At 53.6% G+C, this 16,794-nt stretch overlaps 1 long non-coding RNA gene across 1 annotated transcript; it reads left to right on the forward strand.

Annotated features, from left to right (window-relative positions):
* Positions 1-529: 529 nt before the first annotated feature.
* On the forward strand, positions 530-4,024 carry LOC105875799 (uncharacterized). Its single transcript, XR_012919222.1, has 2 exons — positions 530-983; positions 3,594-4,024. It is a non-coding gene; the product is annotated as an uncharacterized LOC105875799 (long non-coding RNA).
* The last annotated feature ends 12,770 nt before the right edge of the window (positions 4,025-16,794 follow it).

The following is a 16,794-nucleotide window of genomic DNA, read 5'->3' on the forward strand; positions in this document are numbered from 1 at the left end:
CCCCTTTCCCGCAGAGATTCTAGCGATTGCCGTGATCATCGCGAACATGCATTGCTCGTGTCCTGCGTGCCAGGCATTACCCAAAGAGCTCTAGGTGTCCCAATCCCGTCCTCACATCACACAGATCAAAAACCCGCCCAAGGCCAGGCGCGGTGGCTCACGCCTGTAATCCTAGCACTCTGGGAGGCCAACGTGGGAGGATGGCTCAAGGTCAGGAGTTCGAAACCAGCCTGAGCAAGAGCGAGATCCCGTCTCTACTAAAAATAGAAAGAAATTAGCTGGACAACTAAAAATATATAGAAAATATTAGCCGGGCATGGTGGTGCATGCCTGTAGTCCCGGCTACTCAGGAGGCTGAGGCAGGAGGATCGCTTGAGCCCAGGAGTTTGAGGTTGCTGTGAGCTAGGCTGACGCCACGGCACTCTAGCCTGGGGAACAGAGCCAGATTCTGTTTCAAAAAAAAAAAAAAAGCCGGCCCAGGTCACACAGCCAAGCGTAGCACAGCAGGGCTCCGGAATTTCTTGTGGTCGCTGCCGCCCCACTGGCTCCCGGGTGGACACTAACACCGTGACACAGAGAATGCTCTGCCGCTCTCCGTGCCCTGGCGTGGGACCGTGACAGGTCTCCAAGATGTGTTAGGAAGTGAAAAGGCCAAGGAGCAGAGCAGTGTGGTCAGGAGGCCGCCGCTGACGAAAGGGAGCAGTAGTCACGTGGACCTGCAGGCTGAAGGCTCTGCGGCAGGACGGCGGGAGTCTGAGGAGCAGCAGGCCAGGCCCAAGTGTGGCCGTGACCTCTGAGCGGTAGCAAGCCCATGGGACACAGAGTGTTCGCAGGGCTGGGGCTCAAAACATCCGACCAGAAAAAGTCCCTGAGGAGCCACTGAAGAAAGGGCCACGCAGCTGTCTAAGGCTTCAGTCCCTCCTGGAGCTGGCAGCACAGAGCTCTGGACCAGCCCCAGGACCAGGGGACGAGGGGAAATGCAGGTGAGAGGAGGCTGGGTCCTGGCCCCTAGGAGTCTGGGATCAGCGGGCTCCAGCGCCTACCTAGGGCATGGTTAAAATACAGCTTCCCAGGCCCCAGCCTGGAGGCCCAGATTCAGAGGCAGTCTGACAATGGGGTCCTGGAGCCTATTAATATATTTTTGTTTGATTTAAAAATCATTTTTTTTAAGCCAGGCGCAGTGGCTCACTCCTGTAATTCTAGCACTCTGGGAGACCAAAGCGGGAGGATCACTCGAGGTCAGGAGTTCGAGACCAGCCTGAACAAGAGTGAGACCTTCTCTCTACTAAAAATAGAAAAAGTTAGCCAGATGTGGCGGCCCATGCCTGTAATCCCAGCCACTCGGGAGACTGAGGCAGGAGGATTGCTTGAGCCCAGGAGTCTGAGGTTGCTGAGTCTGAGCTATGATGACACCACTGCACTCTAGCCCAGGTGACAGAGCAAGACTCTGTCTCAAAAACAAACAAACAAATAAATAAACAATTTTCATATATTTTTGAAAAGGTGAAGAAAACAGAGGGGAAAAAGGCAGGCAGGCAGGCAGTAGTGAAGAGAATAGAGTGACAACCAAGTCTCCCTCCAACCCCTGTGTCCCCGTGGAGACCACCCCCTGGGGCCGGTGGTGGCCAGTTACTCGCCTTCTTCCTGGAGATGTTCTAGACACACACACGAGCCATATCCATGCATAGAGAGCTGCCCCGTTCTTTCTCACAGCTTTGCTGTAAAGACGATGTATTTTTTAAAAGCTTCTCAGCAAATGTGGATAAACCGCTAGTTTTAGGAAAGACTGGCTGAGTGAACTTTTTTGGGGCTGACAGCCCTAGATTCAAATCTTGCCTCTGAGACTCACGAGTTTAGTGATGTTGGGCGAGATTCATGACCTCCCCGAGCCCAAGCCTCAGCTTCCCAGTGCAGGTAGCATTCGATGCAGGCGGCGGTTCAAGTGTAGATTAGAAGTAACTTCTGGCCGGTGCCTGGTGCGCACTAGGGGGTCACGCTAATGGGGGCTGATACATGTACACACGGCGCAGTAACATGGGAACAACCACGGAGCGTGTTTCAGCAAATACACAAGGTTCCGAGACGGGCAGTGCTGCAGGCTGAGTCCTTTCAGTTGGGGAGGAAGACTGTGCGGAGGAACAAGGCAGAAGGAGCTGCCCCCATCCCCACGGTCGGTAGGGGACACTCAGGGATCCTCTGTCAGCGATTCCGCAGCAGAGAGATGACCATGGGCCAGATGAGGTGCCTTCCAGGCACTTTCCAGCTCTGGGAACTCATGCATGGCTGTGGACGCAGCACGTGGAGAGATCACTTTCTGACAATCTGTCGTGCACTCGCTCTGTGGGATAATCCCTTGTGGGTCTGGACAGCAGGTGTCACTAAGTTGAGGACTAGCAGGGCCAGCGTTGGCTGGGAATTGCAGCCCTGGGCAGACTAGGGCAACTGTCGCCATGAGTACTGTGCAATCAGGCCCGGCACTCTGTTGTCCCTCAGCCTGCTGGCTCCAGACTGATCGGGGCTGGGGCTTCTTGCACACACAGGAGCTAAACAGGTCTTTGCAGAATTACCTTTTGAATCACAAAACTAGTTGGGAAAATAATAATTTCACGAAATTTAAAAAAAAAAAAAGAGTCAGAGGAGGGTTTGAGTCAGAAATGGGTTCAAATCCCAGCTCTGCAATTTCCTAGTGGTGCAACTTCGGGGGAACTATGTAATTTTCCCAGGCCTTAGTTTTCATGTTTGTAAAACAGGGCCTTCCTTAAAGGATTAAGCCATAATAATGTCTGTTAAGAAACTAGCATGGGGCTTGCTACACAACAATAATCATGTAAATTTGTTATTTTTTCCCTTCAGAATAGCCAGTTGTTGGGAATCAATGGATTATATTTGCAAATTAATTTTATATTCACTGCCTTTGAGTAGCCGTCACTGAAGTAGGAAAGCTTTATCAAGGAGCTACTCTTTAGGTAGGAGATGAGTTGGTGTTGGAAGATGGAATTGGTGTTGAAAAGGAAAATGAATTCTAATTAATTCGGTGATTTTTTTTTATTGAGCACCTACTATGTGCCAGGCATTGTATATTAGGCCCCAGGGATGGAAGCAGTGTGCAAGGCAGCCCAGAATCCCTGTCCTCATGGAATGTACGTTCTAGTGAATCGTCCTAGCACCAAAGCCCCAGTCTGGGAAGGAAACTTATCCAGACCCAGACACGCCCCTTTGCCCAGTCCTTCTCTGCGGAAAGAGTCAGGTTAGGTTGCTTTCCTGCCCCAGAAAGGAATAGCCTGGCTAGTCCCACAGGTCACGCTTCACTGACCCTTTGGGGACCCAATCTGGGTGACTGCCAGACTCACATGGAGTGAGGGGCTGGCGCTGCCAGGCAAGAGGTTCCAGGAGCCGGAAGGTACTGGTTGCTCTCTGGTATCTGTCCAGGCCCAGAGTGGCTCCCTCCAGGTGGCTGCCCAGGCGCCTTTGGCCTTCTCTGGTAATTAATTGGGTAAGTGAATAAGGGGGACCCTGTTTCCTAAGTCTCAGCCTTGTTTGGGAGCCCTGTATCCTCAGTTCCTGAGCTTTGTCCACTCTTCTCTGGCCTCCAGGGAAAAGAGACGGTCTGCCGGATTTCTGCAGTGATGGCCAGCCAGTTAAGTTCCGAGCCGGCAGGAACCCAGCTCTCCCGATGCTTGGCCGGGAGTCCGTCCCCCGCATGGGACATCCTCAAACTTAAAGCACTTGATCTTCTAACAAGCTCCACAGTCAGCTGTGTCCCCTGTTTGTTCACAGAAGTTTCAGGAGGCCTGGCCGCTGAGCCGCTGCTTCCCCATCTCAGGAAAAAGGGCAGTTTAAGGGCTGATACTTTATATCGTGCCCCTCCCTGGGAGCTATTAGGCAAGTGAGGCGTTGACTTTCTGAAGCCCTTGCTGTTTAGCTGCAGGATTAGTTCTAGTCCATTTACTCACCAAGTCTGCTGGCCAAACGCGGAGACCAGAAAAGCACATCTCCCTTGCATAATAAATGTTTAAAAACGACAGTCAGGTTTGACCAGAAAATGCCCCCGCTGGCAGGCCTGAAGCCACACTGGCTCCAGCGTTTAAAGTTCAGCTCCATTGCCCCCCCCCCACCTACACCGCCTGCCTCCAGGCACGGGCAGGAGCCTCCCTACCTGCCTCCCTCTGCCACCTGCCCACTAGGTGACAGCACAGCCAGCAGCAGTTAAACCCTCCACAAACGCCCCAAGGTCCTCTGCTGGGTTTCTGTATGGGTCCTGCTTCCTCCACCAAGCCTGGGGCTCCCGGAGGTCAAGACAGTGTCTCCCCCGACACCCACCCCAGCCCTTCAGGTCTTCCCACCCAGCCCAGCACAGACCTCGACCCACCAATGGTTCCCTTGTGCCCAGGCTCCAGGCTCCAGCCTCATTTGCAAACAAAGACCAGATCTGTGTCAGAGCTGGCAGATGTTAAAGATAACCCCTCTCGGTCCTTTAGGAATTAGTCTAAAATATGCAATTGTATTTCAGGAACCTTAAGGGTGTTTCTGAAACCTTGGGGCCCAAGACAGTTATACCGTATGTCCATTTTAGACTTTGGAAAATAGGGCGCTATAATTGGAAAAGCTAGCATAGCGCTAAGTACAGGGAGCCGGTCTCCTTACATCTCAAATACCAGGTATTTAGGTGGCTTTCTTGGAACCTGGCATTAGGGACACGTGTGAACGGGCCAGGCTCATTTCTGCGGAGTGAGTGGGCGTGGCCAGTGAGGGTGCTCAGGCAGGCGGGCAGTGCCGTCTCTGACCCCTGATGCTAATGTCCCTGCTGCCTGGCACAGGGGCCCCAGACTCACCTCCCTGCCCCCTCTCCTCTTCTGCTGACCTGGGCTTTCCCAGTCCCCAGGAGCACTCGGGGTTGGTGCCTATTCCCTAAGGCATGCCAGGCCCTGGCTTCTTCCAACGTTGGAAAATGGGCCCCCTGTTGTTTGCCAGAGCGTGGGAGCAATGCCCTTGGGTGCTGGCGCCAGACTGTCTGAGTTCAAATCTTACCATCCGCACTCAGGCAACTTGCCTAACCTTTCTGGGCCTCTGTTTCCTCATCTATAAAATGGGATGAAAGTTATAATACTTACCTGTCAAGGTTGTTGAGATGATTAATGCAATAGTTTACATAAAGCGTTTCACACAGTACCTGGCATATAGTAAGAACTCAATAAATGTTAGCTACTATAATTATATTTTAAAGGGGTTAAAAATATTTCCAAAGCAATCTTTCATTAGATCTGAGACTCTCTGCTGACCCTACCCTCCTTGGAGACCCTCCCACACCCCTCTCACCATGACCTCCTGCCCTCTCCCAGATGAGAAACTTCCCACTCAGCCATTCGTTCATTCATGCGATCATTCCTCCAAGCTGTCCTGCAAACCATTGGCACAGTCAGCACTTGCCCTCCCGATACTGCCCTCACACCCTTATCTAAGCAAAAGGGCACCTTGGCAGCTTTGTAGGGAGCAGGTGTGGTCTGTGGAACCCATAGCCTGGCCTGGGGCTGCAAGTCAGAGCAGTAAGCCAAGCTACGACCGCCCGGCAGGACTTGAGAGAGGACTGGAGGGAGGGGTAGCCGCTCCTTAGGCATTTCCAGAGCATCAGCAAGTTCCCATCCCACGTAGTGTTCTGGTGCCAACGAGTAAGACACGTTTGCCATTTTGGTATAGAGAAAGGCACAATGGACTTTCGGTTTTGCAGACCATGCAAAGGGCTCTGGGCCCTCCGCATGTGTTTCAGTTATCTAGAGCTGCGTAACAAGCCACCCCTGAAAGTTAGTGGCTTAAAACAACAACGATTACTTATTTGAACATGATTCCGTTATTTGGACACAGTGTGGCAAGGACAGCTTGTCTCTGTTCCCGGAGGCCTCAGACTGGAGGATCCACTTCCAAAATGACTTCACTCACCTGCTGGCTGTCGCCTGGAGCTGAAGGCAGGGCCTCGGTTCTCCTCCGTTGGCCTCTCCGTACGGCTAGGTTGGGCTGCTCAAGATTGACAGTTGAGTTTGGAGAAGGAACATCCCCAAAGTGAGCATTCCAAAAGAATAAGCTGCACCATGCAAGAGTCTTTGCTTATATCACACTTGCTAATGTCTCCCTGGGCAAGGCAAGTCACATGGCCAAGTTCAGAGATATTGTGGGAAGGAAGCACACAAGGGTGTGAATACTGAGAGGGATGATCTAGGGATGATCTACTGGGGACCACCAAAGTCTACCGAAACATGGGGTCCCAGAGCTAGCAGTAACCAGACATACCCACGGAGGCCCAGGTGTGGCCATTCCATTGAGAGTCATGCAATAGTGAGTATACAGATTCAGCTGCAGGGACAAAGAAACCCCAAAATATAGCTGCTTAAACAGGATAATAACTGATCTCTCTCACACATAAACATTCAAGCAGGTAGTCCAGGGATGACGTGGTGGCTTAATGGCATCAGGGATCCAGGTTCCTTCACTCTTGTTGCTCTGCCTCCCTTAATGTGCAGCTTTCATCATGGGTTCAAAGTGACTGCTGTAGCTCCTGCCATCACATTTGCATTTTAGCCAGTGGGAAGAGGGAAAGATGAAAGGAACTCTTTCCTCCTTGCCATCCCATTGGCCAAGACCTAGTCATAAACTAATCTAACTGCAAGGGAAGCAGGAAAATATAGTACTTGGTGGAGAGCTTTGTACCCGACTAAAACTGTCATTACCATAGAAGAGGAAGAGAACAGGTACAAAAGAACAACTGGTGGTCTCAGTGGCAGGAAATAAATGACCAGCCCCAGGGCACTTTGTCTGCCAATCCCGAGCATTAGGAGAGCCCATATTTCTCACATCAGGAGCAGAGATTTGAAAAGCAGTCCTGAACCGTGGCTCATGATGTAAGGGGATGAGTGACAGCAGCCTGGGCTTTGCACAGGCAGGAGCTAGCCGACTCCCTAGGCAGCCTGCAGAGAGGAGCACCACTTCCTATTGGTTCTATCAGCTTCATTGTCCATGGGAAGCCCCTGAGCATCTCCAGGGCCTGGTGGAGGAGCATCCCCTTAGAAGCCACCTCGAGTTCCAAAGAGGAGTTCGTGAACCAACCACCACAGCCCAAAGCATTGGGCGTGTGCTGGCTCCCAGGGACTAGGATGGAGCTCTGGACAGCAGAGGCCAAGGTCATGGGTGGGACTCCACAGGTAAACCTGAATCCCTGGCTTCAGAGAGCACCTCTTGCCATCCCTCTCTCCCCAACCCCCACAGCTGGGAACAGCTGGCTGCGGGAGCAGGTGGCTCAGTGAGAAGCCATCTGGCTGCAGAATAAAGGCAGACCCGGGAGTTGCTGCCGTGCCTGCCACAGAGGCTTCTCCTGCTTCCGTGCTGGCTGCCCTGGACATGTGTCTTTCCCCGGGCCTGAGCCTTCTCTGTCTCTGCCAGCTGCAGAGCACTTTGTAGCACATCACTCCCAGGCTTCGCCCTCCTGGATTGAAGGCTCCAAGCGTCCGTGCTAAGTAGTGGGCACCTTGTGACCTATTGGATCTGGGTATAGAGGGTGGGAGAGGATCTTTACCTTCTTATAAGAAAGATGACACACTTTCACAGAGAAGTGAGATATAGCAAGCAAAGACATACACACAGTCAGCCCAGAACTGGGGGCAGACGGCAGCCTCAGACCAAGTAAGAGCAGACGTGGGACACAGCGCAGGGGCGAGTGCCACAAATGAGCAGCGAATCAGAGCCCTGAAAACTCCTGTAGGTTGGCACATTCAAAAGAAGGGACCAGACAGGAGAGGGAAAACTCAGAGATTCCCCTGGCTAAAGAGGTCCCTGTTAAAGATTGTCTAGACCACGTTAACTGCCTGCTGAGAGGGAGAATCAGGGTCTCAGAAACACTGGTTGGGAAACCCTTCAAAGCCTGCCAGGCCCTCAGGACAAAAGAAAAGCCATCTAGTGGAACATCATCCTCGCCCTGTCTGCAACCCTTCGCAGCATCCCACGGTTCTGTGTGTCACTAATATTCGTACGATATAAAGCATGACCAAGATGGACAGGAAATGTGGACAATGCACACAAAAGGAAGCATACGGAAACATGTTCAGCCCGATGAATAAAAACAAGTTACACTTGCTCTTAGCCAAAAGGCCAATTAAATGCAAATAACTTAGCATTTATACCAGTTACATTACTTTTTAATATTTTCCAGCCAAGTCCAATGCCGGACATCCAGTTAACTCGTCCACCTGCCCTCATGGCTCAGTGTCTGCTTTTGACTTCCTCTGCCTGACTCCGCCCCATCACAGCTGATTGGGCCTGGACTTATAGGGTTCCAAGCTATTGGCCAGGCTGAGCCAATCAGATTCTCCCTTTTCAGAATTTGAACTCAGAGACGCAGAAACGATGAGCTGGCCTCTTAATGGTGGATTTGACAACTCTGTGTTCCCCAGGGAAACTGATATAGGTCATGAATACCTGTTTGAAGTGAGGTAGGCCAGCCAGGTGGCACCTGTTCCCACCATTTACTGACTGCATTTTTGAACAAGTAGTCTTTCCATGCCTTGGTTTCTTCACCTATAAAATGGGGGTAATTATAATTCCCACCCTAGAGGGTGGCTGGGAAAATTAAGATAATCAACACAGGCAATCGGCATTTCGCAAGTGGCAATTGGCAATAAGCCCTTTGAAAATGTGAGCAGTTATTGTTAGAAAATGTATTCTCAGCGCTGAGGGCTTTGCTAGGGCAAAAAAATTAAATAAATAAAAAAGATAGGGGAAGAGAAAGATGAAGCAGAGAAAGCAGAGAAGCTGGAGGCAGCTGTTTCAGCTGCTCTTGGCTCTCAGCTCCGGTTTCCCTGAAGCCTGACTGTACTTGGCTCCCAGTGCGGGATGTATCCTTACATTAACCCTCCTTCATTTACTTTTGGAAAGCAAGCCACATCAAACGGCACAAAAGCAGCCTTACCCGCCGACCGGGGCACTTATCTTACAGAAATAATTAATAAGAAGGAAAAAGCCACATGCACAAGGACATCCATGGCAGGCTTATTTATATAATAATAAGCACAAACTGGAAGCCATCAAATGCCCAACAGTCAGGGCATAGAAAAAAAGTCTTGGAGGGAATACTATGCAGCTGTTAAGAATGACAAATATGAAAACCTTGTAGCAACAAAAAAATGTTTATGAAATAATAAGTGAAAAAGAGCAGGACAGAAAATTATAACAGACTCTATTGCATTGAGCAAAATAAATGTGTGTGTGTCGGGGGAGAACAGGGCTGGCTGGGATTGCCAAAAATGACAAAAACAAGCTTATCCTTGAGCTCTCTTCTCTACCGGGCTCTCTAGAGGAAAGGGATCCCCTTCCCAAGTACCCTGAGGCACCCCATCTCCAGAAAGGAGAAGCATGTGTGCCCCTCAGACTCCTCGTCCCCACACCCCCTCCGTGCCAGCCCCCACCCTGCCTCTCTGGGGATAGGATGCTCAGGACTTGGGCTGCTGGTATTTTTAGCCAGGCCTCTTGCAGTCCAGTGTTCTGGGGTAAAAATAGCTGGGGTGGAGGGCACAGCACTAACTTTGCTGCCTTCTGCCTCCCCCACCCCCCAGACCCTGGCGCCTCCTGGTCTTGGAGCCACGGCTTTCCGCTGCTCGACTCTGGCTCTATCCCATCTCTGAGGCCTCGGTGGCCAGGGAGGAATGCTGTGGCCTGGTACACCTTGGAGACTCAGAGCTCATGGGAGCCAAGCTCTCCATTTTACGGGTAAGGAAACTGAGACCTAGGCAGAAGCAACACGCCAGGAAGTAGGTGGCCAAAATAATCCACATCCATACTCCTTTCCAGCCCCACTCACCCCTGCCCCTGCCCCCTCACCACTCTCACTCTCGGGGGGGGGGGGGGGGGAGAAGGTCCAGGTGGCAGCCGCAGGACATCAGCGTGGGGGTGGGATGGGGGCACTGCACTGGAAATCGTGAGATGCGCATTTGACTCTTGGCCCTATAGTTTGTCAGCTGTGGGACTGGGGGCAGGTCACTTTCCACCCTGAACTGCAGTTTCCGTGTCTGTAAGATGAAGGAGCTGGACAAGGCCAGCTCCGATGACTTTTTCAATCGATGAGCTATGCCCTCCTTCTCAGGCTAGCAGCCAGACCTGCCAGCTTTTTTCACCTTAATCTGCCACATCAGTCCTGCTGCCTTCCCAGGAACCTTGCAGAGGCTGTGAATTCACAGTTACCCAGGTGGATGGCGCACCTCAAGGATTATCTATGGCTGACACTGCCTCTCAGATGAGCTTCCCCCAGCTCCCGGTGTGCATTTGAGACCCGTCCATCTGTTAGGGTACCTTCCTAAGGAATACACACTGATTTTAACATTAGCTGAAGCCAAATCTAATTAGGGAGGTAAATCTGCCAGCAAAAATAAATCCTACAGGTATAGTTTAAGGCAGAATAGTGAAACTTGAAGACACTCGGTTGGTAGAAGCCTGGTACTCCCTGCCACTCCTACAGAGCCTATAAAGTTATCCTGGCAAGAAAGAACCTGAATATACCCACCGCGACAGAGACTATGCAAAGTTTACGCACTATTGATGTGGCCCCCAATTCTGTCTCCCTCTGGGCATAGCCTATACAGCTGCCCACAGAAGGTTGTCATGCACAGCCGTGGGCCAGTGATTTCAGTCCACAGGTCTTGTCTCCTGACTCAGTTGTGAGCCCCTGCATCTCACCCAGCACACAGCTCATATGGAAGAGCTTAAAGTGAACAAGCTCAGGTGAGAAAGTGCAATTCCTGGAGCCAAGAGAAAGACTTCCTCCTAGGCCCAGCCTCTGGTTCTTCTAGAGCGTATATGTTAATGTGTGTGCATGTGCATGCGTGTGTGTGTGTGTGTGTGTGTGTGTAGCCCATTTGTGCCACAGAAGAGTCCCATGACTACTGCAAGTGTCCCCAGCATGGGGCTCAAAGTCTTAAAAGTCTGTGATGATAGTAAAGACGGGCCTGAGCCCTTTCCAACAGTTCAAACATTTACCTGGAAATCCTACCTGTTCCCTCATTTCGTTGCAGCCTCTAACTCAAATGTCAAATCTCTGCCCTTAGCTGGCACGTCCTCGGGGCAATTACACTGGAAACATGGATTATGTCAAAAATAGCCGTCCTGCATTAATGAAATGGGGAAATGGATCAGTGCTTAATAAACACAGTGTATTTGGGAGACAAAACATGGAACTCAGGCAGGGACACTAATCCTGGAAGTCCTGGGGCTGAGGGGAGTAGAGGCCCCAGATCAAGGACTCTGGAAGATTCTGAGTCAGAATTCAGAGGGCTTGAAAGCTGAGGTGGCTGGAGAGAGGTCTGTACAATGCCATGAGTCCTCGGATTATACCAGACATTTTCATTGTCTGAAACAAGATTGGAGCTGGGCCTGGTGGCCTATGAGGAGCTCCCATGGGACGAACCTGCTGTCTTTGTCTTTTGCTGCTCCCTATTTCCTGGAAGCCAAAGGCAGAGCCATGCACTCAGCCTGAAATGAAAGGGGGGGAATGAAATGGACAGGGACTTCCTCATCCAGCCTATCTCTCTGTCTCATGTCCCCTTTGGGCAGGACCAATGCCTGTCTGCTGGGCAGGGCCATGAGGGTACATATGGGATCCCCATCCCATGAGCTCTAACCCAGAAAATTGCCTGGCAGGCCCCTTGGCATAGCCCTGGGGCTTCTGAGCCCTCTCTGAAAGCCAAGTGTTCCCCAAATGTGTGTCTACCAGGTGAAGGTTGGGAGGGTGGTCCAGTCATTATGGTTTAGAAGAAAAAGTCTGGAAACTTAGGTTTTAATATGAACCTTGTCTCTAATAAGCTCCATTTCCATTGCTCTCCACCTTAATTTCCCCATCTGTAAAATGGGAATTGCAGACAGGCTCCTGGGTTTCTTACTCGTCCTGCTTGCTAACTGGCCTTGGGCAAGTTACTTGACCTCAGTGCTAATCCAGGCCCTGCCTTCCTCACTGGACAGGGTGAGAATCAGATGCCAAGGTGGCTGCCAAAGCGCTTGGAAAATCAGAGGCTCCTCACGACCACAGGAGAGCACTATTATGCCCAAAGAACGCCGGTGGACCCCACCTAGGCCAGGTCCCAGGGCCACGAGAGAAAACAAACACGTGGCCCTTCCCGGCCTGCTGGTCTGTTGGGGGTTGGCAGTGTCCGGCACCCATCCTGACCTGGAGGGAGAGCGGAGCCCCTCAGAGCTGAAGGGCCTCCGTGGGCAGGAGGGACCTCAGTGACCAGCGCTGCTCTGGGCGGCTTTCTGGAGGACGTGAATCACCACGAGGAAATGAGGCTTTTGAAGTAAGCCCTGGAGTCACTTAGAGAGTCCGTGAGCTGCTCCTGGCCCACACCAACCCTCCCAAGTCCCCTACGGGGCTTTTTCATCACCACACATCCCTGTACTTGCCCTTGCAGACAGCCCAGGCAGTCAGTGACTGCCCCTGCCCATGGGCAAAAAGGGCCCCCAGCAAAAACAGTGCAGAGGCGGGTCCCAAACATGGGACTTTCCCCTCAGATACACGCTCAAGACCAAACGTGGACCCTGCCAGCATCCCCAGATGTCTGTGGTCCTCCCCCTCTCTCTCCCCATCCCTCCCCGGCTCTACCTATATGACACGCACATGCAGATGGCCCTTTTATGTCTCCCGGGATCAAAGAGTTGGCTTTGGAAGAAAGACTTGCGGCTTGAAGCCACCCAGAGCCCGGCCTGCACAAAGGGCCTTTCCCACAAGCCCCTCCCATGCGCTGCGGCCGTGGGCACCCACACCTGCCCGGCCCGGGCCACCCGCCCCTCCCCCGCCCCTACGCACACGCCACACTGCTGCTCCCCAAGCACGGTCCTCTCCGCTTCTGTCGGGTAATTTGTCTGTGAAATCCGTTGTCCCCGCTGGGTCAGGCACTGTTATGTCTCAGAACGATGAGAGAGGGAGAAAGACAAAGAGAGACGGGGAGAGGATGGCAGAGAGACAGACAGCACGTGAGGGGGAGAAACGCTGGCAGACAGAGAGAGTGGACAGAGGCGGAGGAAAAGCAGACAGCGGGACCCCCACCGGCCACAGAGGAGACGCGGGAGCAGAGAGAAGCAGAGAGAGGAACGGCACAGACAGGCAGCGAAGACGAGGTGGATGAGGCATAAAAGGGATGGATTTGTTAAAAGACAGGTCAGAAATGAAGAGGGAAGAGGAAGACAGGGAAAGCAGGGGAACTGCTGTAGAGACAGAGACGGGCCAGAGGAAGAGCGGTGAGGCCCCCAGAGCTCGGGCACAGGGGCAGCGGGGGCCCTGGGTGGGGCCTGAGTGCCACGGCCAGCCCCCACCCTCACTCCCCGCTCCCACCACCAAGTTTCTCTCCTGCTCCTCTGGGCCCCCAGGACTCCCAACCCAGACAAGACTCAATGGAGGCCTCTGGGACAAAGCGGTGGGAGGAGGAGGGAGGGATGAGGGCCTGGAGCTGGCAGACCTGGAGGAGGGAAGGGTCAGGGGCAGCGCGATCAGGAATCTCTGCAGCACCCCCTCACCGTAGTCTCGACCCACCACCCAGCGCTGACAGCGTCCCGGGCTGGAATCCAGAGGGAGCTGGGGCAGGAAGACAGGTACTTCTAGGGCAAGTTCTCCAGGCCTTGCCACCTTCCCGCCACCACGTCCTGAGACGGCACAGCCAGTCCCTCCTGCTGACCCCCACCGACACACGGCCTGGCCCTTCACGGTCTCTGGAGTGGAAGGACCTAGACTTTCTGAAGCCAGGACCCCTGGGTCCTCCGTTCCCACCCTGTCGCCACCTGACTGGGTGACCTTGAGCCCGTGACTTCTTCCCTCTGAGCCTCATTTTCCTTATCTGTGAAGTGGGAAATCAGCACGGCGCCTGCCTCAGAGGCTGGCTGTGAGGATTAAGTAAGATAAAGGTGACCGTGTGCCCAGCACGGCTCCTGGCACCGAGGAAGGGAGTGGCCGAGGTGGCCCTGGTCCTGGCTGTGGCCCGTGGCAGGCGCAGGGGCTGACGACTGGTGAGGGGTAAGAACGCCGGCCCTGCCTGACTCACGGGGACTTGGCGAGGCTGATAAAACACCATGGGATGGGAAAGGCGTCCCCGCCAGCGATGTTCGGGCTCGCCCAGGCCGAGCCGGGGCCCTGCCATCCGGCGGCTTCTCCGCTAGGTGCAGCGGGCACAGCGCCAGCCCGTGGTACTTTTAGAGGCCCGTGAAATTTTCTGATTTATTTTAAAATCAGAAGGAAGAAATGATCTTTTCAGTCAAAGAAAAATGTTTCCATATGAAATAGGAATATATTTTTCTTCATCCCAACACAGTTGTAAAATGTAGTTTTTGGCATTTTTTATGAAGGAACTAACAAGTGTGTAACAATGACAGCAACAAGGCCCATGGCCCACTACCGTCCGAATGTGACCCTGTCGGCCACATCTGCTGGTCAGTGAGAAGCAGGACACATGCACTCTTGGTGGCCTTAGGGGATATAGTCCTGACCAGGGGGGAACAAAGCCAACCTGGGATATGGCCTGGGCAATGGTGGGAAAGAGAGAGAGGGGAGACAAAAGTAAAGACAGAAAAAATAGGGGATATTCAGCCCAAGCCCTGGTAGGCCTCACACTGTAGAGACCCCTGATCTGGGGGCGACCAACTTTATCTCCACTGGGGAGCCCCAGTGTGAGGTGAAGCATGGCCCTGTCCTCAGGGAGCCCCAGTCTGAGGGGAGACACGGCCCTGTCCTCAAGGAGCCCCAGTCTGAGGGGAGACACAGCCTTGTCCTCAGGGAGCCCAGTCTGAGGGGAGACACGGCCCTGTCCTCAGGGAGCCCAGTCTGAGGGGAGAAACGGCCCTGTCTTCAGGGAGCCCAGTCTGAGGGGAGAAACGGCCCTGTCCTCAGGGGGCCCTAGTCTGAGGGGAGAAACGGCCCTGTCCTCAGGGGGACCAGTCTGAGGGGAGACACGGCTCTGTCCTCAGGGAGCCCAGTCTGAGGGGAGACATGGCCCTGTCCTCAGGGGGCCCCAGTCTGAGGGGAGACACGGCCCTGTCCTCAGGGAGCCCCAGTCTGAGGGGAGACACGGCCCTGTCCTCAGGGAGCCCCAGTCTGAGGGGAGACACGGCCCTGTCTTCAGGGAGCCCAGTCTGAGGGGAAACATGGCCCTGCTTCTGGGAGCCCACATCTCATAGAAAAGACAAAATACAAAAACTAAAACGTAGCAAGGAACTGGTGAGGTGGGGCGATGGCAATGGCTGTTTTGTAAATAGCTGTGTGACCTACAGAAAAGCCTGGATTGCTAGAGGTGAGAGGGAGCAAAGATGGCGCCCCTGGCCAAGGGCAGGGAGAGACGTGGAGATATGCAGGGCAGGAGGAGGACATTGGCACTGCTGTCAGCGGACAGAGTCGAATGAAGAGGCGAGGACTGTGGGTCTGGGCACAGAGGGGGTCTCAACGTCGAGTGCGGTCCCTCTCTGCCATGCGCACACCTGCAGCCTCCACAGCCCATCGCTGTCCCTGTGGCATCCCTGTCAGAACTGCACAGTGACACAGGAGTCACTCCTGGTCCGGTCAGGTAACCGCACGCCCCAGGTGCCCCCGCAGCCAGGCACCGTGCAGGATTAAATTACCATATTGGAAATAGCAAAGTAAACACCAATAGGTAAAGTGCAAATTAAAGCCCTTCCTCCCAGATACCTTATTTATAGCCCCGAGCTCCACGGCCGCGCCCTCCTGGGCAGGAGCCACAGGAACAGAGCAGGGCACCTGCCCTGTGTCCGCCTGTTCTGAGGACACTGGCTTCTTTCTGGCAGGGGTTGGGGCAAGGCCCCTCCTGAGGCCTGGCCACCCAGCACCTGGCCTCCCAGCAGGGCAAGGCGGGGACCCTCCACGTGAGCCAGGCTTCAACTACACAAGGGCTTTGGGGCCAGCGGAGTGGCCCTTGGTGTGAGGGAAGGTGTCTGTAAGGAGTAGGGATGGGGGGGTGAGGGGATGTAGGGCCAGGTATCAGTTCAAGGGGTACAGAGTCCATGCAACTGGGGTTAGGAATTGAGATACTACAGTGACAACAAGAGCTAACACCTGTATAGCAGTGACCATTCTAAGTGTTTTCATGCCTTAGCTTCCTTCATCTTTGTGAGAGGCCTATGATCACACCCATTTTACAGGTGGGGACACTGAGGCACAGAGTGGTCACAGAAGCACACCGCAACTAAGTGTCCCGTCAGGGATTTGAACCCCACTGTTCTCTCAACCATCACACTCTGCTGCCTCTCCAGGGGCTTCCCCAAGTGATTTAGAAGCCGACTCAGTGGACTTGTGCTTGCCTGACTGGTACCTTCTTGGTCTATAGTGGTTTCCCACTCAGGTATATGCCAGTCTTCATGTAGAGAAGTGTCCAGCCTGGTGCCCTGCCCAGAGTCAGGCAGGTGGACCAGCTCAGTTATCCCCCATCCCCGGGAAAGAGTGGACATGTGCACTCTCACAGGTTCACGGCCCTCCCCAGGGCTGGCCGCCCCCAGCCCAGGCTGCACGGCTGCAGGCTGAGGCCGTGGGCCAGAGCACACCTCAGAGTGCAGCTGGCCCAGCTGGGCTGGATCCTGACCTCCGCCTCGTTGGCGTGGTGCTCTAACCACGGAGCACGAGGCCACGGATGGTTAGCCACAGGTTTATTAGTGGAGGGAAGTCGCCGGGCCCGGGCCAGGAAACCACACTTTGCCCAATTTGCTCATCCCGCCAGACCTGGGAAGGCTGTCACCATCTTGGCGGCGGGGAGCCCGGATCAGAAGCTGTGGGCTTGG

The sequence above is a fragment of the Microcebus murinus genome, chromosome 5, assembly GCF_040939455.1.
Source record: "Microcebus murinus isolate Inina chromosome 5, M.murinus_Inina_mat1.0, whole genome shotgun sequence".
Lineage (NCBI taxonomy): Eukaryota > Metazoa > Chordata > Mammalia > Primates > Cheirogaleidae > Microcebus > Microcebus murinus.